At 38.0% G+C, this 25,699-nt stretch overlaps 1 protein-coding gene across 4 annotated transcripts in view; it reads right to left on the bottom strand.

Annotated features, from left to right (window-relative positions):
• AKT3 (AKT serine/threonine kinase 3) overlaps nucleotides 1-25,699 on the bottom strand; it is a 327,384-nt gene that overhangs the window by 11,804 nt on the left and 289,881 nt on the right. The gene's annotated exons all lie outside the window — the stretch shown is intronic.

The following is a 25,699-nucleotide window of genomic DNA, read 5'->3' as shown; positions in this document are numbered from 1 at the left end:
CAGCTATGCTAAGGTCTCCACTGAGCAAGTGCTCTTGGAGACCACGCAGACGCAGGCGCCCGTCATTGGCTGGTAACTGTCACTGCAGAGCAACAGGCCTCCTCCCACAGCACCCTCATCCCGCAGGAACAAGCTCCTCCCCAGTGGGGGAACCGGCCGAGGAGCCAGGCCATGCTTCTTTCAAGCTGCTTTGAGGGTGACTGGCACAAGCACGCTGCTCCCTGCACTGATGGAAACCCTGTCTTCCATCAGACACGGTGCATTCTCTTCACCAGCATCGTACACACGCGCACAAGAACACCAAAGGTGCAGAGACGGGTGAATTCCTGGTTCTGTTAGATACTGAGGGTACGGTAACTGCCTCTGCCTGGCAGGCAACTGGAGACTGGGATGCTAGTTGTAACTTTCCTTCTGACTCACCATTCTACAAATGTTCAAAAAATAGATCTTCATCCTTCCAATCAAAAATTAACCACAAAACTCCTTTTAGCACAAATGGGCTTCTATCAGGCCTGCGGAGTACTTCTGCCCACCCTTCCCATCTGGGTTCTTCTGATGGCAAACTTAAATCTGCCTTCAAGTTAGCGGGGAGCTCCATCCTTTCAGCTGAGGGAAAGAGTGGTCACTGGAAACTTGAAAAAACTGAAGCAGATCTTTAAAAAGTGTTCAAAAGATTACAGGACAGCTTAAGCTAGTCTCCGTTCAAATGTCATAACATACAGAAGACTGGCCTGCCCTCCTCTCTCAAACAGGTGCTCTGCTCGTCACTCTCCATCCTCACCCTGCTGTATTTTCCTCAGAAGACCTTCCAACAGCTGATATATACCCACACCTACACACATGCGTGCAAAATATATTTGTGTACTGTCGTCACCATCACGCCTCTTCCCCAATACAACATAAGTTCCACGAGGGCAAGGACTCCTAAAAAACAGTTTTACTGAGGTATGATTGACACATAATAAACTGCACATATTACGAGTGTTCAATTTGATAAGTTTTGACACATGTATAAACGCTTGAAACGGTCACCAGTCACAATGGTGAACACATCCATCACTTGCAAACGCTTTCTCTTGACCTTGTGTAATCCTGTCCTCTTGCCTATCCTCCTGCAGGCAGCGGCTGACACGCTTTCTGCCACAATTGATTTGTTCATATTGTCTAGACCTTTATGTAATCGGAATCATACAGTACGTATTCTTTCTCTGGTCTCTTTCATTTAGCATGATTATTTTGATATCCATCCATGTCACCGCCTGTATCAATATCTCATCCACTTTAGTGTTGGGGAATATTCCATCACACAGATGTACTACAGTTTATCCACTCACTTGTTGATGGACATGTGAGTGGCTTCCAGTTTGGGGCTATGACAAATAAAGCTGTTAGGCATCTTTATGTCCAAGTCTTTGTACAGACATAAGATCTGACTTATTTTGACAAATACCAAGGAGTGGAATGGCTGGGTCACACGGTAGATGTACATTTAACTGCTTAAGAACCTGCCAGACTATTCCCTAATGTAGTGGCATCATTTGACATTACTCCCAGCAGTGTATAAGAGTTCTACTTGTTCCACAGTGTTGCCAACATTAGTTTGGTCTTTTCAATATTAGACGTTCTAATATGTGGTGGTATTTCACTATGTTTTAATTTATATTTCCCTAATGAATAATGATCTTTTCCACAAGTTTATTTCTTCTTTGGTGAAGTGTCTGTTTAAATATTTGCCCATTTTTTTCTTGTCATTATATTTAGAGTTCTTTATATACTCTGTATTTATGTCCCTTATCAGATTTGTAATATGCAAATATTCTTCCAGTTTGTGGCTTTTCCTTTCATTCTCTTAACAATGTCTTTTCAAGAACATTCTTAAGTTTGACAGAGTCCGATTTATCAATTTTTCTTTACGGATCATGCTTCTGCCTTATCTAAGAAATCTTTGCATAACCTATACCACGAAGATTTCCTCCTATGTTTTCTTCTAGATGGCTTTACATTTAGGACTATGATCCATTTTCAGTAAATTTTGTATACGCTGCAATTCTTTTTTTAACAAAATACAGATGTCCATTTGTTTCAGTACAATTTGTTGAACTGAACTATCTTTGCACCTTTACTGAAAGTCAATTAACCATATACATGTGGGTCTATTTCCAGATTCTCTCTTGGGTTGCATTGATCTCTTCAACCATCTTTATGGACAAATAAAGACATTATCTGTCCATAACAAACTGACTTGATTATTGTGACTTAATCATAAGCTTTGAAGCCAGACAGTGTAGGTCCTCCAACTTTGTTTATTGTCAGAGTTATTTTGGCTACTCTAAGTCCTTTGCATTCCACACGAATTTTAGAACCAACCTCACAATTTGTACAAAACAGTGTGCTAGGATCTTGATTAGAGTTGTGCTGAATTTATAGACCAATTTTGAGAGAACTGACATCTTAAAAATATTGAGTTTTCTAAATCACGAACACAGCACATCTCGCCATCGCTTCAGGTTGTCTTCAATGTCTCTCTACCATCTTTTTTTAGTTTTCAGTATAAAGGTCTTTCACATCTTTTGTAAAAAGTACTTCACATTTCTGCTGCTATAATAAATGAGATTTCTTTTAATTTTCATTTCGGATTGTCTGTTGCTGCTGCATAAAATTACAGTTGTTTTGGATCCTGCAATCTTTTATATATTTATCTTGTATCAAGCAACCCATGGGTTAAACTCTTGCAGCTTTTTTGTAGATTTTATCTGATTTTCTACATAGGTAATCATGTTGTCCATGAATAAAGACAGATTTACTTTTTCCTTTCCAACTTGTATGCATTTTCTTTCTTTTTCTTGTCTTCCCACACTGGCCAGACCCTCCAGTACAGTACTGAACAGAGTGAACATTTGTGCCTTGTGAGACCATTCAGTCTTTCTCCATCAAGGTACTGGCCCTAAGTTTTCCCTGGATGTACTTTATCAGGTTAAAGAAGTTTCCTATCCTAGTTAGTGACAGTATTTTTGTTTGTTTGCTTTTTGTTTAAATCAGATATGGATGTTGGATTTTCTTGAATGCTTTTCTGCATCCACTGAGATACTCACGTGTATTTCTTTCCTAGTCTGTTAATACAGTAAATTATACTGATTTTTGAACGTTACGCCAACCTTGTATTCTTGGCATAAATACCACTTGGTAATGATGTGCTGTTTTTTTAGTCAAGTGTTGGATTTGATTTCCTAAAATTATGTTAAGTATTTTTATAAATGTTTTCATTAAGGAAATCTGCTTATAGTTTTCTTTTCTTGTACTATCTTTGCCTGCTTTTGGTATCAGATTAAGCTGGCCTCATAGAATGAATTGGGAAATATTCCCTCATCTTCAATTTTCTGGAAGAATTTGTATAGAATTGGTACTACTCCTTATTTAAGTATTTGGCAGAATTCACTGGTAAAGCCATATGGGTCTGGAGTCATCTTTGTGAGAAGGATTTTAACTACGAACATAATTTCTTTAATACATACAAGGCTATTCATGATGTCTATTTCTTGTTGGTAATTTGTGTCTTTCAAGAATTTATCAACAAAGTTTTTTGTAATATTTCCTTTCCTTATCATCTATTTAATACCCATAAAATTTATAGCAAAGTCACCTCTCTCATTTATGATATTAATAACTTGTCTTCTTGCTTTTCTGTTGTTTGCTTAGAAATTTATCAATTTTATTAATTTTCTCAAAAAAACCAGCTTCTCCTTTCATCAATTTTCTCTATTATTTTTGTTTTTTATTTCAATGACTGCTGCCCCTATCTTTATTATTGCTTTTCTTCTGTTTACATTGGGTTTAACTTGTTGGGGTTTTTTCTGTTTCTTAAGATGGAAGATCAGGTCATTGACGTAAAGGTCTAGACCTTTCTTCTTTTTGCATATAGTCATTTGGTATTATAAATTCCCCCTGAATTACTGCTTTAGCTCTATCACACAGCGAAACATGTCTTGTTTTCATTTTTACTCAATTCAAAATACATTCTAGTTTTCCTTTTGATTTCTTCTTTGACCATGGATTATTTAAAATTGTATGTAATTTCTAAATACATAGGGATTTTCTATATGTCTTTCTGTTTTGATTTCTAATTTCACCCTCTTTCATTCAAAGAGAACATGCTTTCATTTTTTTTTGAGGAAGATTAGCCCTGAGCTAACTGCTGCCAATTCTCCTCTTTTTGCTGAGGAAGACTGGCCCTGAGCTAACATCCATGCCCATCTTCCTCTGCTTTATATGTGGAATGCCTGCCACAGCATGGCTTGCCAAGCGGTGCCATGTCCGCACCTGGGATCCAAACCGGCGAACCCTGGACCACCGAAGCGAAACGTGGGAACTTAACCACTAGTCATTTGGCCAGTCCAAAGAGAACATGCTTTAAATTATTTGGATCCTTTTAAATTTATAGAGTCGTTTTGCCCAAATACGGTACATCATGGTAAATGTTCTGTGTGATCTTGAAAAGGACGAGTGTTCTTCCGTTGTTGGGTGGTGTTACAACCGTCAATTAGATTAAGTTTTCTACAACCTTAATGATTTTTTCTCTAATTCTTCTAGCAATTATTTGAAGATAGGTATTGAAGTATCCAACTATAATTGTGCATTTGTCTGTTTTCTTCTTGCAGTTCTATTTGTTTTTGCTTTTTGTATTTTAAGTTTTATTATTTCATGCATAAATGATTAGGACTGTTATGTCCTCTTAATGAACTGATCCCTTTATTATTATGAAATGATCCTCCTTATCTCCAGTAATATAACTTGCTTTAAAATCTACTTAATATGATATTAATAAAGCCACTCTAGTTTTCTTTTGATTAGTGTGAGCATGGCATGTCAATTATCCTTTTGTATTTATCTACTTGTATTTTACATTTAAAGTGGCCTTCCTGTAGGCAGCATATAAATGGTTCATGCTTTTTATCTAGTCTGACAATCTCTGTCTTTTAATTGCGGTGTTTAGATCCCTTACATTTAATGTGATTACTTATATGGTTGAGATTAAATCTACATCTTGCTATTTGTTTTACACTTGCCTCATCTGCGACTTTGTTTTGCACTAATGCTGTATCTCCAATTGCTAAAACACTGCTGGCCACATAGTAGCAGGCAGTAATATTTGCTGAATAAATGAATACATCATTCAATCTGAAGCTGACATGGGATGTCAGAGGGCATTTCACCTATCATTTTAAAGAAGAGGAAATGGAAGCTAAACTTGGTAAAATGACTTGCTAAAGCTGATACAAATAGCAACTGAAGCAGCAAAAAGCTAGGTCTCCTGATCCCGAGCTCTTCCGAGTATAGCCCTTACAATATGAAGGCTTTGCATGAAAATTGCGTTTGCCTTTGACTGCTTCTCCAGACATTACTCAAAGTCAAGATATTCATGCTCAGGGACATTATTTCCTCCCCACTCCCTCTCACACACGGAAGCAGAAGACAACACAGTGAAACATAAACACCTATCCAGGGAAGCAAAAACCCCAACTCTGTACATGGGGACGGGCACTGCAGAGGACTTGGAAAAGGCTCTATAGCGCTCAACAGAGGCATTGCCCACAGGAACCACCAGGGAGGCCCGGACCTTGGATGGCACTACAAATTTCCAGAACATATACTCACTTTAAACAACAATGGAACAAATTTTAAATATTTTATTGTTAGGGACTAAATTGTGCCCCCCACCCCCTAATTCATATGTTGAAGTCCTAACCCCTTTGTGACTGAATTAAAGAGGTGATGACCTCTTTAAAGGTGAATCAGGTGTTCATGCAGGTCTTAATCCAACCTGAATGGTGTCCTTCTAAAGGGAGGACATTTGGACACACAAAGGGACCTCAGGGGCATGCACGCACGCAGAGGAAAGGCCATGTGAAGACAAGGCACAAAGGCAGCCATCTGTGAGCCAAGGAGAGCGGCCTCAGAAATCAGCCCCGCCAGCACCTCGAGCTTGACTCCGAGCCGCCAGAATTGTGAGAAAATAAGATTCGGTTTCTGAGTCACTCAGTCTGTGGTATTTTGTCATGGTAGCCCCATCAGACTAACACGGTAAGTTTCTATTTTGAGTTTAAGCCAATATCATCTTACTTTCTTCTTTTATTCTCTCTAGAAACATCTCTCAAAACACCTGCGTCAACTGGTGCCACGCTAACTCACACGGGAGTGCCAAAGTCCTGCTCAAGTCAGACGCACTCAGCTGTGCATCTCGGCCACTTTCATAGGTCAACTCAATGGGTGATCTCAGTGTCATTAACTGCAAACTTAACATATTTTCCCAACAGATGCATCAAACTTGGAACAGATCTTTCTTTGAAAGCTAACTTGTTTTCAGAAAATGTAGTTCCCAGTGCCCTGAACAGGAAGATCAAGGTGCTGGGTTCAAGACATTGCTTCAGTTTACCGACAAGTAAACTCTTAGAGTTGGATTTACCTGTGCAACCTCACGTCCATATAGCAGCAGCAGAGCTGCAGTCTTCTAAACCCTTTCCACACCGAAATTACTGTACCATTTGCTATCTAAAATTCCTAACAGTAAATATTTGTGTGTTTCTTTATAGTGTAAGAGCAAGAACAAAGAGAGAAAAACTTTTCCTAAACTTGTTGGAATGAGTCGTGTTCACCACTCCTGGTATGGCTGGAGTGACAGCAGGGCTGCATGAACACCATGGTCTTTGAAGGCCAGTCTCCCCTGACCTTCCTCAGCAACAAAGACAATGGCTACCACAAGGCCTCTATACTCTTTTCTCTGTTTTCAGCATGCGTGCCCTAGAAATAGATGGCACGGCTTACAACTTTCAGGGAAAGCTGACACAGAAAGGGATTATGGAACCATAATTGCCACCTTAATTAGTGTGGTTATCTCCACCAGTCTGTGGTGGCATACATGGATTAAAAATACTGGGAACATGGATATTGGCAGTAGAAACTGTCAACACTATTAGATGCTTAGATTTGCCACAGATAATAACCTGGTGCTATAACTCCACCTCTTTGAAATAACTCAAGAGAGTAGCTAGGCTCAGGTAGGGATTCTGGTTTATTTAATCTCTGGTTCTCCTGAAAAACTGGTCTCATGCTTTGTGTGTGTGTATTCCAATATACATATGTTTTGAAAAAGTGGAAATACGGAAAGAGGATTTATTTCTAACAAAACTAACAGATCTATGGCAAAACATTATTTAATTATATTATCTGCTGAGTTTTACCAAACCAATTAACCTTTCTTGACAGATGACCAGAAACTCAAATAACTATATTCATTTTTGCAAAACCACATGGTAGTAATTCGCCTTCATAATGTTCACCTCGATCCTATAATGCACCAAGAGATCCAAGGTATAGATCACACTAACATACAACTCTTACAACACAAACTGAGCCCAGCAAAAGAAATATTTCAGATGTAACAAACATTAAATGTTTGATTAGTGCATCTGCTTCTGGTACTGGAATTTAGAGGGGCCTTTTAACACACATTATGCATGATTTGCACTGCTTTAAAAGTAAGCCCCAGAAATTTGAACTCCTTTTTTTTTTTTTTTTTGATATGTCATCTCACTTAAAAAGAACTTTGCGGGCACTCATTCCTCTCACTGTAGGTCTATGGACAGGTGACGCTATTTACAAATATCCACGGGTACATCACATTTCTTGAAGATTTCAGTTATACTTGGAGAAACGCTGCTTATAAAGGCAAATGGACTCTCACGGGTGAAACATAGGGGGCCTTTCTGAAAGGTAAAGGACAGGAGTAAAAGGACTTTGCTCCTATGGTAGTGATTCTGGGCGAGCAGCATGCCTTAGAAACCTCAGGCCGCCGCTAAGAACCTGCGGGAACAGTTCGTCCTGTACCTCTCCTCCACTGACTTCCCAGGCGCTGTCCAGCATCAGCAGCTGTGGCAGTCGCTAAGCTCTATTTCAGATTAGAAATGTTCGAGAACACGAGCAAAAGTTAAATGAGTATGTAAATTGGCGAGAAATGATGTACGACAGGCAATTTCCAACTTATAAGCCAGTTTTGTTATGAAAGGCTGCATCTAAGTTGGAGAAAACCTGAGAGCTAAACAGACAAACAACAAAAGCAAACACAAAACTATATAATGTAGGCTCCCATGCAGTAACGTCAGTCTATTAAACCTAAAATACAAAAGTAAAAACGAAAATAATAATAAAGCTCCCAACTAATATTTATAATATTTTACAGAGAAATTCATATTATATTTCTATGAAGATGACCAAGAACCTGTCTTCTTCTGCCCAAGTTCCCGCAATGACAGCTACTCTCTTATCGTCACACCAGACCAACCCTAGAAAAACCCAGGGACGAGAGAGCGCCCGGGTAGGGGGATGAACTTTTGGTGAGAACAAAGGCGAGAAGGGACTTTAAAAGCTGAGGAGGAAAAGGTGAGGCTCACTTTGAGGGCAGAGAGAGGCTGCGTTTGCTGGGCGTTCCTGGTCCATGGTCGACGCCCAAGCACGTGTTGGCTAATTGATCTTTGGAAACTAACTGGCCTTCAATGAAGGATTCAGAAGTTGGGACCTAAGTTTTGAAGGCTCCGGCTCCAAAAAAGGGTACAAGACTGGAGAGGGGGCACAGGTTCTAAACACACGCGCGTCTTTCCTAAGTCAGTGTACATCGAGGCGTCCTCTTGTAGGTGGACACTGGACAGCTAAGGAGCAGAATTGTAAAAGGCGAAGAAATGAGCAACGCTACCTGCGAAGCCCAGTTAAACGGGACTTTCAATGGCCTGAAGTACTCTATTCCCTAGGAACAACGAAGAAATGGGTTTTGAGTATCTCTTCTTTTCAATGCATTTTTAATTATAAAATATCTGCACTGAGAAGAATCTTATAGATCTAATCCAATCCCCTCATTTTAAAATGAAAAAACTGAGGCCCCAAATTTTCATCCTAGTCAAAGTTATCCAAAAGCACCATAATATGAACAAAATTCCAATCCTTTTAGTCCGTCCATGAGTGTACGCTCCATAGGGGCTCTGCATTCTTGAAGCCTGGATTAGGAATCCTTCGAGACTCTCCCACCACCTCCGAACACACCACTCATCACACAGAAATGCAAATACTCTGCCCCTTTATCTGTCTCCTCTCTACCACAGGAGCAACCCAGGCAGGGAGCTGGTCTTACTTATCTCTGCACTCCCAGCCCTCAGTCTAACACGTGATAAAAGCAGATGAACGGTAGATGTTTGTGAATAAACACTGGAAAATCTTCATAGGAGGTTCTTTGTCTTTCAGCTACCGATGCCTACTGACACCAAAAGGCAACGGAAATTACACATTTCCTAACACAATCTGAGTCTGTTACTGAGAACTGGGACAGCCTTGACTTACCTTGTTGGTATGTACTGAACTAACCACAACACTCACTGGTAACTCAGTGTTCAAACAAGCTCTTCCACTTGCACCAGCTCATCAGAAAGTTGCACAAATGGGAACCTACGGGATACTTCTTTGCATAAATAGAAAACATTACTGTGTCACCAGAAAAAAAAAAAAAAGATTTATATTTGGCATGCAATAATGTATAATTAAGAACAAATATTAAGTTTTGCTTTTAGCCTGAAGGTGGGCCCCACTCTATACCACGCAGGGTAAAATTTGGATTAGAAACCTCTCGTCCTAACTGCCATGAAGAACCACAGGACTGAGAGTGGGGTAGGCAAAGCGGCTTTAACGTGAGGGGGGAATCCCACAAAACAGAAACCTAGAGGAGACCCCAAATCCTAAACATGAAGTCTGCCCGAATCCCCAGCGGGCTCCTGAACAGTCGTGCACGCAGAGACCAGGGCCCGCTGCGGAGTCTAAGGAACCGCCTGAAATTTTAACTGCGGCCCACCTGGAGAGGAGGCAGTCTGCAGCTTGAGTTCAGCCATGACAAACTGCCTACTGAGAAAAAAATCAGTGTTTTTTGTTGCAATCTAACAGAATTCAGAGGCCCCACTAGCACTCATCATAAAGTCCAGGATATATTCCAGAATGACTCGATAGAAACAGCAACAAGAGAAGACGGCCGTGCACTGGAAAAGGACGCCAGTGGAGACTGCGCTGACCGCGCCTGCGGCTGGAATCAGCGGACGCGATTTTAAATGAGGTTTATAACATGCTCAAGGATGTTAAGTAAAACACATAAGGAATAGAGAGGAAATCTATCAGAAAAACAGAAACTTAAAAAAAAAGTGAATCAAATGGAAAACCTAAAATGTAAAAGTACAATATTTGCAGTTAGAAATTCACCGTATGGGCTCACAGCAGATTAAAGATTACACGAGTCAGAAAACTTGAAGATTTATCAATAGACGGTAACCAATCTGAAGAGCACAGGAAAAAAAACAGAAACAATGAACACAACTTCAAAGATCTGTGGGACAATATAAAAAGGTCTAACATGTAATTGGAATTACAAAAAGAGAGACAGACAATAGCACAGAAAATATATTTCAAGAAATCTAAACATTTTCCAAAGTTAGTGAAAGATTCAAAAAGTTCAGGGAATTCCAAGCAGAACAAATACAAGGAAAACCTCACCTCTACACATTATATCAAAAGGCTAAAAACCAAAATCTGTCCTCCAGGGTCCAAGCAGAGCAGCAGAACGGCCTCAGCGCGCGCGCCGGATCGGAACCCACTCCCCCGGATCGGAACCCACTCCCCCGGACTGGCCACCAGTCGCCCGAGGCCGCGTCTTCGCGTCTAGTGCCAGGCGGCATCCGCAGGGCAGGGAGGCGGGCAGGGAAGACGCGGCACGGGCGAAGCGCAGAGGACCCGGGAGCCCAGGCCGCTTCTCAGCATCTGTGACCCTGATGGTGTAGACACGCATGCCGCACACGCAGGGACCTGGGTCGCAGGCCTCCACACCCCGAGGCCCACAGCGGGAAAGCCACAGGGGGCCCGGAGGAGGGCGGCGTGGCGCCGAGCCCGCTTCTCCTGGGCCCGCCGGGGCCTCCTTCCAGAGCCGGCGCCGCCCAAGCATCCCCAAAGCAGCCAGTGGGACTAACGCCTAATTCACCGGGGAACCGAGAACTGGACAAGCGCTCACTAAACTACCAGCTCAATGTTATATTCCCTGCAAATGTCCTTCAAGAATGAAGGCAAAGCAAAGACACCAGCAGATAAAAGAAAAATGCCTTGTCACCCAATCTGCACTAGGAGAAACAATCACGGAAACGCTTTAGGCGAAAGGGGAATGATACCAGAAGGAAACCTGGATCTTCAAGAAGGAATGACGAGATGAATGTTCTGGCCTTAGACGGTGGTGATGGCTGCCCAACCGCGAACAGACCAACACCCACTGACGCAGACGCTTGAAAGGGTGCATACACCTCAGGAAGAAAACAAGTTAACTGAAGAAAAGAATGAAGAGCATTTGAAAAGGTAAACATGTAGACAAATAACAAATACTCAGAGCTCCCGTTTGGAATCTGGGACAGAGATGGAGATGAATCTTCAAAAGGCGCCCAGTTTAGTGAACGGAGTGAAAGCCTGTACACTGAGGTCTGGAAGATTCCCACCGGCCCTTTCAGCACAGGCAGCCTTCACTCCGGCCCTCTGTCCCCTGCACTCACACAGAGAATACTACCCATTTCAGCAGCGGCCACGCCACTGAAATGGTATCAACTGACGGACCGAAATAACCTACCGAGTACCTAAATCGCTCTCTAAAAGCAAGTTCTCTCTTCTTTTCTGAAGGAAATCTCTGGAAAATAAGTACAAATGTAGTAAGTATAAGATTGAACTCAAAAAGAGCCAAAGATTTCAAATCAGCCTTCCCTGAATACTTCACCATTTTATATCATTTCTTTTCCTTACCAAGAGCAAAGCTTTGGCAGTCGGCACAAGGACGGGCTCTGAAACCTTCAACCTCAGATGGGCTCAAGCACCATCTGGCGCCTCCTTACTTGCCCCTAGTTAGGTTTCTCTCCAGTTCCCTCTCTTCTCCCAACGTAAGACATTCTGCTCAAGCTTCTGACAAGGGCCGCACACATTCTTCTCACCCTAAGAAGGCAGAGTCCTGCAGCAAAGAAAGCAGAGCCTCCAGGCAGAAACGCCGCCTGCGTCCCGACCAAGCATTTACAGACACATTGGCTCGGGGTGGCATTTCTGCTCCTTTCCCGTCATCGTCACCACACAGCTGCCCACCTCTTCAGCCAAGGGCAGTCCCTCAGCTGTGCTTCACAGATCTTGCATTTTTCTTATATCTTACTTTTTCTATATTTATTAATCTTACAGCTTGCTATCTATATTGTTTCATCTTACATCTTTTTTCTATGTATCTCCACTTTCAGAATCCTTATTGGCTATTAATGCAGACAAAACATGAGGTTTATTCTTTCTTTCAAATAAGAACACTGCAAGTTTGTTTCCTCTTGGACCCACTCTTCTACCTAACGTTCAACGAGTTCTTTTGGTAGCTCTTCTTATTCTGTCTTCTATTTGGTTCCATTTCTGTAATTTCTTTATTTCTGCTGATTTTTTCATAACTACATTTAACCAAGCATGATTTATTTTCTAGAATATGTGAATATTGTATGAGTGACACAGCACCCATTAAATATGGAACCTAGGCACAGAATTTAAAGTGAAATTGCATCAAAACAGGAAAACTGCTTTACTGTTCATTTTGAAAGTATGAAACTTAAATATTGAAAATATTCAGACCGGAATGGCAGTAGTCTTACTTCCTCATTTCAGTTACTTGGTTCATGCTAATTTCTTCTCTGATGTTTAGACAGCAGTTGCTTTTGTTTATTTGTATCTCAAGGTGGAAACGTTAAACTGCGGCAGCTTTTCCCACCAGCTCTCACCGCCTACCTTTCAGAACAGAATATTCATTTAGGGAGGACTGTGTGCTTTCATCTGAGTTTAGAAGTAATGTCAGAAAATGTTACGCACGTCCTTTTAAAGAAAACATAAGGTTTCTAATTGACTTACTACTATGGTAATTCAAGTGAATTAAAAGTAATTAACTGCAATCTTGAATTATAAAGTTGAGATGCATATATATATATGTCAGGATCTCATCTTGATGTAAAGTAAATGAGCAGTTACCTCGTGGGGTTTTATTTCTTTTAAATAACTGGTTTAATCCATAATTCCATAACAAACTTCGCTTCATTTCAGTATTCACTTTATCTTTGTCCATTAAACAATGCTCCAATAAGGAAATGAGAGGAAATAGCTGACAATTACTAAAAGATTTTATTTTTTTAATTGATTAGAAAAATAAGTTTCTAGGGTCTCTGAATGCTGGATTTTTATGTCTTATCCATCCATGGCAGCAAAAAAAAAAAAAAAAAAATCACTCACAATTATCAGGTTTACATGTTACTCTCATAGGGACTTGCCATACCTCACAGTTCAAAGTATATAGCTCGGTAATATTATACTGACATGTAATTGCAGTTTATTAGACACCAAAAACTATTCAAAAAGAAAAACAACCTACAGTGTCTACTTACCTTTCTATAGGCAAGTGATTTAGTTACTCTGATTTTAACATGTGTACTTGGATAAAATGCTTATGTATGTATACCAATGTCACAGTGCAAGATGCTGCTAACCCAGGCACAAAGTGTTAAAATTGTTTTGTGAAGACTGGTAACCACCAGTCATGCCATTATACCTCAAAAAAAAAAAAAAAAGCCCTTACTGGAGTTTCCCCCTAAATATATAAGCAAAACAAAAACAAATATAATCCATTGTACAGGAGGGTTCCATTTAGCTATTGCTTTCTCCTCTGCTCTTCAATTTTCCTGAGTAGCCTATGCTTGCTGGTCGCCTTCATTCACCTTCCACATGACTCAAAAAATTAAAAAGGAATGATTTCAAGCATAAAGGAAAGAATAGAAAATAATATTTAAAAAAACTCCAGACCTAATGGATGTTAATGTTTTGTCATATATACTTTCAAACTTTTGTTTTTTAAGCTATAAAACATAGAGATGCAGCTAAATACCCAGGCCTCTCCCCTCACTAATATTCAACTGTTTTAACCTACAAGAATGACAATTACATGATTGAAGCAAAAAAAAGTGGAGTTACTTTGTATCATTTCCATGCAAGTTTTTATACTTTTTTTCCCACATATAGGCAGTCATAAATATAGTTTTCTTCAGTTTATTTCAGTTTCTGTAATAATGGCATCATTCCCTACATATCCTTTGTAACTTTTTTTAAGTTTATATATTTTTGAGTTTTATTAATATTGACATTTCTAAGTCCAAGTTATTCATTTTTTATTCAGTATAGTATTCCACAGTAAGAATAAGACAAAATTTAATTATTATATATTCCCCCATTAAAGATCGGGTTTTTTTTTTCCTTTAAAAATCATATACCCTTTATTTCTTTTTCTTATCTTATTGTTCTGGCTAGAATCTATGATAAAAACTGCTTAGAATGTGATATTGATAAACATCCTTAACTTGCTTTCACATTTAAAGAAAATAATTGTAATATCCAACCAGTAAGTGTAATATTTGTAGAAAAGTTTTTGATAAAAACTTACATATTAAAAGAAGGTTCCTTTTACTTCTAGGTTACTAAAAGTGTTTTTAACAGATTTTAAAAATCATGAATCATTTTGACTTTCATTGTCATGACAAGTTTTTCTATAAAGATTGAGATGATGTGGATTGTGGATTCCTCAATCTCTAAATATGATGAAGAATATTAACAAATTTTTCTAATCTAATCACATTTCTAAAATAAATCCAACATGAAAGTAAATATTTGTTGGAAATAACTGTTTAATATTGTACTTAAAATATTTAAATCTATGTTCATAAATGGCCCATAATTTTTCTTTCTTGTATTAGTCTTGTCAGGGTTTGGTATCAAGGTTGTACCATAAATTTGACTAGTATATAAGCTTTTTTCTTTTGTTTTTCAGGAACAGCTTGTATAAAATATTTTTAATGACAGGAATTATGTTTTCCTTGAATGTTTGATGGAGGTTACCTAAAAAACTCATCTGGGCTTGAACTGCTGTTTTCCTCCTCGGGTGGAAATGCTGGAGCTGGAGGCGCAACAGACATTATACTAACTCAATGATTAGACAGAGACAGAACTTTTCACACTGTTCTTACATCAACTGGTAATTTAAAGTTTTCTAAAAATTATCCATTAACTCTTTTTTTTCAAAAACAGTGTAAAACTCTTCACGGTAGTCGCATCATATTTTAGTTTCTGTATTTGCAGTTGTGTCTCATTTTCATTTCTAAGACTGTTGTGCTGTTTCTCTTCTTGATTAATTTTGTTGGAGATGTGTCTACTTTTGTTTTCTTCTGTATAACTGCATTTTCGTTTTCTTGATCCTTTCAAATGTCTGCTTTCCATTTCATTCATTTCTACTTGTATGTTTATTATGTGCTTCTACTTACTTACTTTGGGTTTATTTTGCTGTTGTTGCATTTTTCCCCCTAATTTGATTTGGAAGTTTAGCTAATTAATTTTGATCTTTCTTTTTTGTTTGCCCACTCCCACCCCAATATGAGTATTTAAGAACTTCTTTGGCTGCATTTCACAAATTTTCATTGTCAGTCAGCTCTAAACATTTTCTGATTTCCAATATAAGTATTTTTTAGTCCAGGAATTATATGAAAGTTTATTTTATAAGTTTCAAACATTTGGAGTTTAGAGAAGTATTTCTTTGTTGATTACTCCTAATTGTGTTGCAATATGATCACAGACTATGGTCTGAGTTATATAGTTTCTTTGTTTTCTGCTGAGGTTTGATTTGTTGCCTCAAAAGAAATCCATGGTCTAAACTACAGACCAATATCTCCATTAACATTGATGGAAAAATTCTTAACAAAATATTAGCAAAATGAATCCAGCAGTATATTAAAAGGATTTTACATATGGCTATTTTCATAAGGATTGCATTGAATCTGTAATATCACTTTGACTTGTACTGTCATCTTAACAATATTATAAAATATTATAGGGGCCGGCCCGGTGGCGCAGTGGTTAAGTGTGCATATTCCGCTTTGGTGGCCCGGGGTTCACTGGTTCAGATGCCAGGTGCGTACATGCCACCACGTGGCAAGCCATGCTGTGGCAGGTGTCCCACGTATAAAGTAGAGGAAGACGGGTATGGATGTTAGCTCAGGGCCAGTCTCCCTCAGAAAAAAGAGGAGAATTAGCAGATGTTAGCTCAAGGTTAATCTTCCTTGGGGGAAAAAAAAATTATAAAACGTGGGATGTCTTTCCATTTGTTTATTTCAGCAATGTTCTATAGTTTGCAGTAAGTTTTGTACCGCCTCAATTAAATTTATTCCTAAATATGTTATTCTTTTTGATGCCATTTTAAACGGAATTGTTTTAATTTGCTTTTCAGATTGTTCATTGATAATGTACAGAAATATATTTTGCGTGTTGATTTTGTATCTGCAACTCTGCTGAATTTATTAGCTTTAAGAGGTGTGTGTGTGTGTATGTGTGTGTATTCCTTAGGGTTTTTACAAATAACATCATATCATCTGTGAATACAGATAATTTTATTGCTTCCTTTCCAATTTGATTGCTTTTTCTTTCCTATTCTTTCGAATTTCTCTGATACAACTTTCAGTATTATGTTGAACAGAAGCATTCAAAGTGGGCATCTTTGTCTTCTTCCTTACCTTTGGTGAAAAGCTTTTAGTCTTTCATCATTGAGTATAATGTTACCTGTGGGTTCATATATGGCCTTTATTATGTTGTGGAAATTTCCTTCTATTTCTAGTATTCTAAGTGTTTTATTTTTTTAAATAATGAAAGGGTGTTGAATTGTGTCAAATGCTTTTTCTGTATCAATTGAAATTATCATGACAATCATGTGGGTCTTTTATTCTATGAAGGTAGGATGTTACATTCACTAATTTCAGTATGTTGAACCATCTTTGCATTCCTGGAATAAAATTCACTTGATTGTGGTGTATAATCTTTTTATATGCTGCTGATCGGTTTGCTAGTATTTTGCTGAGGAATTTTGTATCTATATTAATTAAGGATATTGGTCTGTAGTTTTCTTTTCTTGTAGTGTCTTTATGTGGCTTTGGAATCAGGGTAATGCTGGCTCATACAATGAGTTTCCAAGGAAGCATTCACTCCTTTTTAATTTCTTGGAAGAGTTTGAGAAGGACTGCCACTATGTCTTCTTTAAATGTTTGGCAGAATTCTCCAGTAATGCCATCTGGTCTTGGGCTTTTTCTTGTTGGAGTTTTTTGATTACTGATTCAATCTCCTTATTAGTTACAGGTCTATTCAGATTTTCTATTTCTTCTTGAGTCATTTTGGCAGTTTGTGTGTTTCTAGTAAATTTTCCATTTCATATAGGTTATCCACTTTATTAGTGTACAGCTGTTCAAAGTATTCTCATAATCTTTTTTATTTCTGTAAAATGAGTAGTAATGTGTCTCTTTTATCTGTGATTTTTAGTACTTGATTTTTCTTTTTTCCTAGTCAATCTAGCTAAAATTTTATCAGTTTTGTTGATCTTTTCAAACAATCAACATTTTTATTGTTTTTCTCTATTGTTTTTCTCTTCTCTATTTCATTTATCTCCTCTCTAATCTTTATGCCAAAAATCGCTAACCTAGATGAAATGATGAAGAGGTAAATTCATCAAGAAGATTTAATAATCTTAAATTTCGGTACACCTAAAAACAAAACTTTAAGATTAAAATAAAGCAAAAGTGACAGAACTAAAAGAGAAAGAGTCAAAGCCACAATCACAGATGAGGATTTAACTTCTCCTCTTAGTGACTGATAAAAGCAAGCATTCACACAGTCAGTCAGGAGGTCGGCCAAGTCGAGAAGACTCAACACTGCCAGCTGACTTGATGTGGCCAACACTCAGAGCACTGCGCACAAGACAGCACGCTCTCTTTAAATGTCTGTGAAAAGTTTGTCAGTATACACCATATTTGTTTCATTAAAAACAATAAATTTAAAAAGATTTAAAATTATATAAAGGATGCTAACCATAACAGAATTAAACTAGAGATCAAAAAAGAAAGATAGCTGAAAAATCCCCAAATATTGTAAATCAAACAATACATTTCAATAATCCACAGGGTCAAAGAAGAAATCACAAGGGAAGTTAAAAGGCATTTTGAAATGAAAACTAAATCACAGTATGACATAAAACTTACAGGATGCAGCTAGAGCAGTCCTTAGAGGTAAAAATATAGCACTATAAGCTTATGTTTAAAAGAAAGAAAGGATTCAAATCTAAGTTTTTCAACTTAATAGACTAGATAAAAAAGAGCTAATTTAAAAAACAAGCTGAAAGGAACAGAAAATATCAAGAAAATAATCTATCAACTTAATGCCAATGAATTCAACAATTAGATAAAATTTTAAAATTCCTTGAAACACAAACTACCGAATCCAATTCAAAAGAAACAGATACTAGAAGTGCCCTATATCCATTAAAGAAATTGAATTTCTTTGGTCCAGGCTCAGATGGCTTCACAGCACATTCTATCAAACATGTAAAGAAGAAATGTATCAATTTTAGCAAACTCTTCCATGAAATAGAAGAGAAGGGAACATCACTCATTTGCCGGGTCCAGCATTATCTGGATTCTAACATCAGCCAGATAGTACATGAAAAGTATAGCCTGATATTTCTTATGAATATAGATGCAAAATCCTTAACAAAATACTAACAAAAGAAATCTAGCAATATATAAAAAGGTAATATACCATGATAGTGTGGGGTTTATTCTAGACATACAAGATAGGTGTAATATTCAAAAATCAATCAGTGTGATTCACCACATTAACAAACTAAAATAGAAATAGCACATGATTATCTCAGTGAATGCAGAAGATAGCACTTGACAAAATCCAGCATCCACTCATAATAAAAATGTTCAGAAAACAGGAATAGTGAAAAATGTTGTCAACCTGAGATAAAGCATGTACAAAGAAACCCTACAGCTAACATCATATTCAGGAGAAGAAATATGAATGCTATCTCCCTAAGATTAGTAATAATTAAATGTCTGTTCTTACTATTTCTATGGAACATTGTTCTGGTGATCCTTGCCAGTGCAATAAGGCAAGAGATAAGAAATAAAAAGCATACAAATTGGAAATAGATGACATGATCATCTATGTAGATACCTCCTAGAAAAAAAAAGTACTAGAACTAGTAAGTTTAGCCTGATGAACTAGTGAGAATACACCTAAAATCTGCCCTAAAGACCCATTTCCCTCACCTTCCTCAGTTTCTTTTACCCAGTATATGATATCTAGCTTTCAGCAGAAAGTTACAAGGCATACTAAAAGATAAAAAACATAGTTTCAAAATACAGAGCAAGCATCAGAACCAGCCTCAGATATGGGAGAAATGTTGGAATTATCAGACCAGGATTTTAAAGCAGCTATGATTAACTTACTAAGGACTTTAATGGAAAAAAGTGGACTCCATGCAAGAACAGCCGTGCAATGTAAGCTGAGAAATGGAATCACTAAGAAAGACTGAAAAGGAAATGCTGGAAATCAAAAATGTGATCAGAGAAATTAAGAATGCCTTTGCTGGGCTCATCAACAGTCAGAGCGCAGCCAAGGAGAGAACCAGCAAGGTTGAAGAAACGCTAATAGAAACTCCCAACTGAAAAGCAAAGAGAAAAAAGAATGAAAAAGAAGACACTATCCAAGAATTGTGAGACAATTATAAAAGATGAAACACATGTGTAACGAGAACATGAGAAGGAGAACAGAGAGAGAAAGAAACAATTTTAAGCAATAATGACTGAAGATATTTCAAAATTAGTGCTAGGCAACAAACCACAGATCCAGGAAGTTCAGAGAACATCAACCAAGATAAATACCCCAAAATCTACCCCGCCATATCATCTTCAAACTGCACAAAAATCAAAGATAAAGATAAAATCTTGAGAGAAGCCAGAAAGAAATACACACACAAACACACACGCACCAAAAAACTTTACCTACAAAGATGCAAAGATTAGAATTACATTGGACTTTTCTTCAGTAACCATGCAAGCAAGGAAAAAGTGGAGTAAAATACTTAATCACAAAAGACCTAGAATTCTGTATCCAGAAAAATTATCCTTCAAAAATAAGGAAAAATAATGACTTTCCCAGACAAACGAAAATTGAGGCAATTTGTCACCAGTAGACCTGCCTTGCAAGAAATGTTTCATCAGAAAGAAAGAAAATGATATAGGTCAGAAACTTAGATCTAAATAAATAAAGAGCATTAGAAAGGAATAAATCAAGATAAAATCTTTTTTTTCTTATCCTTAATTGATCTAACAGGTAGCAGTTTGTTCAAAATAACAATACAACAATGTATAAATAATTAGAGTTTATGGGTAATGACAGGAATATTATAAAGGACAGGAGTAAGGAATTAGGAATACTGTTATAAGGTGTTTATACTATCCGTGGAGTGGTATAGTATTATTTGAAAAAGGACTTGAATTAGTTATAAATACATACTACAAAATCAAGGGCAACCACTAAAAAATTTTTAAAAGAAGTATAAATGATATGCTAAGAGAGGAGAAAAAAATGCAGTCTTTGAAAATGCTCAATTAAATCCAGAGAAGTCAGAAAAAGAGTGGAACACACAAAAAGAGAAGAGGACAACGAATAGAAAACAGTAACAAATATGGTAGATATTAATCCAACTATGTCAATAATCACTTTAAATTTAAATGGTCTAAATAAAACCAACTAAAAGACAAAGACTGTCAGATAAAAAAACAAGACACAATTGTATATTGTCTACAGACAATCCAGTTTAAATGTAAAGACACAGAGAGTAAAAGTAAGGGGATGGAGAAAGACATACCATGCTAACACTTATCAACACATAGCTGGAGTAGCTATTTTAATTTCAGACAGAGCAGACTTAAGAGTAAAGAAAATTATCACAGATAAATAGGGACATTACATATGATAAAGGGGTCAATTCTCCAATCCTTAATGTGTACACATCTAACAACAGTGTCAAAATACAACAAAAACTGATACAGCTTCAATGAAAAACAGATTACTCCACTATTATAGTTGGAGACCTCAACATCTCCGTCAGTAACTGACAGACCCAGCAAACAGAAAATCAGTAAGGACATCGTTGGACTGAACAGCACCATCAGCCAACTGGACCTGCCTGACATTCAAGACAACTTCATCCAACGGCAGCAGAATACACATTCTTCTCAAGCTCACAGAACATTCACTGAGACAAACTACATTCTTGGCCATAAAACACACCTCAACAAATTTAAAAGAAGAGAAATCATACCAGGCTATGCTCTCAAATCACAATGGAATTGAACTGGAAATCAATAAGATAACAATACCTGGAAACCCCAAATACTTAGAGATCAGAGGATACACTTCTAAAGAACACATGGGTGTAATAAGTAGTCTCAAGGAAAATTTTAAAATATTTTTAACTAAATGAAAGTAAAAATACAACTTATCAAAATTTGTGTAATGCGGTGAAAACAGTGCAAGCATAGCTCATTTCACTGAGGTTCCCTTTACCACACCTCACAGATAGCATGTTTTGTACAAACAAGTTTTGCGACAATGCTGCATTGAACAAGCCTACGCACTATTTTCCTAAAAGCATTTCCTCACTTCGCGTCTCTGTATCACATTTTGGTAATTTTGGCAATAGTTCAAACCTTCTCATCATTTTTCTTCTATTTTTTTGTGGTGCTCTGTGATCAGTGATCTTACTACTGTTGTTGTTTTGGGGCACCACAAGCTGTGCCCGCGTAAGACAGTGGACTTAATTGATAAATGTTGTGTGTGTTCTGATTGTTCCACCGACCAGCTGTTGCTTTGTTTCTCCCCCTCGTTGGGCCTCCCTGTTCCTTGAGACACAACAATATTGACATCAGGCCAATTAATAACCCAGCAATGGCCTCTGGGTGCCCAAGTGAAAGGAAGAGCTGCAGGGCTCTCACTCTAAACCAAAAGCCAGATGCGATTAAGCTTAGAGAGGAAGGCTTGGTGAAAGCTGAGACAGGCCAAAAGCCAGTCCTCTTCTACCAAAGATTAGCCAACTTGTGAATGCAATGAAAAGGTTCTTGAAGGAAATTAAAAGTGCTACTCCAGTGAACACACGAATGATAAGAAAGTGAAACAGCCTTATTGCTGATACGGAGAAAGTTTTAGTGGTCTGGATAGAAGAGCAAACCAGCCACAGCATTCCCTTAAACCGAAGCCTAATCCAGAGCAAGGCCCTAACTCTCCTCAATTCTATGAAGGCTGAGAGAGGTGAGGAAGCTGCAGAAGAAAAGTCTGAAGCTGGCAGAGGTTGGTTCATGAGGTTTCAGGAAAGAAGCGTCTCCATAACGTAAAAGTGCAGGTGAAGCAGCAAGTGCCGATGGAGGAGCTACCGCAAGTTCTCCAGAAGATCCAGCTGAGATCACTAATGAACGTGGCTGCACCAAACAACAGATTTCCCAGGCAGATGAAATAGCCCTGTATTGGAAGAAGACGCCGTCTAGGACTTCCATAGCTAGAGAGGAGAAGTTAATGTCTGGCTTCAAAGCTTCAAAGGACAGGCTGACTCTTTTATGTTGGGGCAAATGCAGCTGGTGACTAAGTTAAAGCTAGTGCTCATTTACCATTCTGAAAATCCTAGGACCCTTAAGAATTATGCTAAATCCAGCCTGCCTGTGCTCTGTAAACAGAACAACAAAGCCTGGATGTCAGCACATCTGTTTACAACACGGTTTACTGAATATTTTACGCCCACTGTTGAGACCTACTGCTCAGAAAAAATGACTCCTTTCAAAAGACTCCTGCTCATTGACAAGACACCTGGTCACCCAAGAGCTCTGATGGAGACGTACAACAAGATTAATGTTGTTTTCATGCCTGCTAACACAGCATCCATTCTGCACTCCACAGATCAAGGAGAAATTTCAACTTTCAAATCATTATTTAAGAAGTACATTTTGTAAGGCTATAGCCACTAGAGATGGTGACTCCCCTCAGGGATCTGGGCAAAGTCAGTTGAAAACCTTCTGGAAAGGAATCACCATTCTAGATGCCATTAAGAACATTCACGATTCACGAGAAGAGGTCAAAATATGAACATTAACAGGAGTTTGGAGCAAGTTGATTCCAACCCTCATGGATGACTGAGGGATTCAAGATTTCAGTGGAGGAAGTAACTACAGCTGTGGTGGAAATAGCAAAGAACCAGAATTGGAGCCTGAAGATGTCACTGAATTGCTGCAGTCTCATGATAAAACTTTAATGAATGAGGAGTTGTTTCTTACGGATGAGCAAAGAAAGTGGTTCTTGAGATGTAATCTACTCACGATGAAGACTGCTGAAATACAACAAAGGACTTAGAATATGACAAAAACCTAGTTGATAAAGAGCAGCAGCAGGGTTTGAGAGGATTGACTCCAACTTTGAAAGAAGTTCTACTGTGGGTAAAATGCTATCAAACAGCATCGCATGCTACAGAGAAATCGTTTGTGAAAGGAAGAGTCAGTCAATGTGGCAGTCTTCACTGCTGTCCTACATTAAGAAACTGCCACAGCCACCACGGCTTTCAGCAGCCACCACTCTGATCAGTAAGCTGCCAGCAACACTGAAGCAAGACCCTCCACCAACAAAACAAGTGTGACTTGCTGAAGACTCAGATAATGGTTAGCATTTTCAAACAAGCTATTTTTTAATTAAGGTATGCACATTGGTTTTTTTCTAGACCTAATACTATTGCACACTTAATAGACTACAGTATAGCGTAAACATAAGTTTTTTACATACTGAGAAACCAAAAAATTCATGTGGATCATTTTATTGAGATATTGCCTTTTTTTGCAGTGGTCTGCAATATCTCCAAGGGATGCCTGTATTTAGAGGAAAATTTATAGCACTGAATGCATATATTAGAAAAGAAAAATCTAAAAGCAATAGTCTAAACTTCCAGTTTAGAAAACTAGAAATCGAAAAGCAAATAAAGTCTGAAATAAGCAGAAGAAATAAAAATTAGAGCAGAAATCAAATAAGTTGAAAACCAAAAATTGATAGAGAAAATAAACAAAACCACACATTGGCTCTTTGAAAAGATCAACAAAATTGATAAAGCACTGCCACATTAGGTAAGAAACTGTTTTTCTATGAGGTCCCCTGGCATTTGTAATAGTGTTGTTTTATGCATGCAGATGCTGCTATTTGGTCCAAAAATTTTACTTTTTTGTTGAGGATTATACTAGTGTTCATTAAGCCAAAAATGACTTTTCACATTTAATATTTATATATTGAAATCTACTTAGCCCCAAATTATTTTTGTCTCTGTTTACTTTTTGTGATATTTGACTGTTAAACTTCCATACATTCTCTTATTTTTTTCCACTTTCCTGTGTAGTTTTGTTTTTGATTCTTGTGCAGAACAGCTAATTATATTTAGTTTTTAACTCAATTTGAATGCTTTAAAGCTTAAACCATTTGCATCTCATGCCACAACTAACGCTGGTTTTCAGAGCTGTCTGGGTTCTTTCATATCCTCAGTACAATGCCTCACTATCAAGAGAAGACAATAATTTTAACGTAAACAATCGGAATGTTTGGTAGGTATTTGGAGCTCATCTTTCTTTGACCTGATGTTCCAAAATAGGCCATCATTCAAGTATGATAAGGAGAGTATCAACAGGAAGCTACTGAGGAGCGTATTTTTAGCCTATTACCTCTCTTCTCTCTTAGTGTCATGTTACACTTGTCCAACCGAGCCTCACTTAGGAAAACAGTAACGATCACTAACATCTGCGTAACTGTCATCAATCACCAAACTCTTTGATCTGAATTTTTCAACCAGAAAATAGAAACTTATGACTCAGTCAGAAAAGTGCCACTGCAATGTTTGTATGATACTCATACAGGACTTTGATACACTGAACAAAAACATGTTCTCAATCCAGCTCCCCTTCCTGACCGTGAGCATTTTCCAATCCTCAGTCCCAGCTCTCAGTGTTCTCATACCTTCCCTCCCTCTGCAGCTCCCTCGCTGACTCTCCTTCTCATCTATTTTCTCATCCCTCTCCTCCGTATAGAGGAAATCCATTCCCACAACTCTAATTTAACCGAATTTCCAGATATTCATATTCTTTCCTGCTCTCACTTCCAAATATTGGTGCTGCATTTCTAGCGCTTAGAGAATTCCACTTGGAATTAAATATTACCGGAACCAGCTATAATCCTCCCCCATTTCCCCAGTATTGTCAGACTAGATTACTAGTTCTCATTTCTCTATCATATCTAGAGAGTTCACGCTTCCCATTCCTTCCTCATTGCCTTTATTCTGCTTCACAGAGGCCTCCATCACTTAACATTTATATCACTGCAGTAGTCTCTTAACCAGATTCTCTTTTCCAAACTCTCCTGCCTAAAAGTCTCTACTAACAAAACTTGAAAAGCTCCAGTCATTGTATGTCATTTCCTTATGTCAGGGTCTTTAATTCTGGTAAGTAGGTGGATCAAGCAAACACGAGCTAAACTTTTCAAGAGACTATATTAGCAGGCCCACATCTCCATTTTTTGCACCCAGCTTCTATCCACCGTGAATTGCTGGTTCTTCCCAGTCAGCGTATCTTACCGCACTTCCCTCGTCACTACTTTGTTTTTTCTCGCATTGGTCTCCCTTTCTGAAGTGTCA

This window comes from Equus caballus, chromosome 30 (assembly GCF_041296265.1).
Source record: "Equus caballus isolate H_3958 breed thoroughbred chromosome 30, TB-T2T, whole genome shotgun sequence".
In the NCBI taxonomy this organism is placed as follows: Eukaryota; Metazoa; Chordata; class Mammalia; order Perissodactyla; family Equidae; genus Equus; species Equus caballus.
Note: the sequence above shows the minus strand (reverse complement) of the source record. Positions and strands in the feature narration are given on the sequence as shown.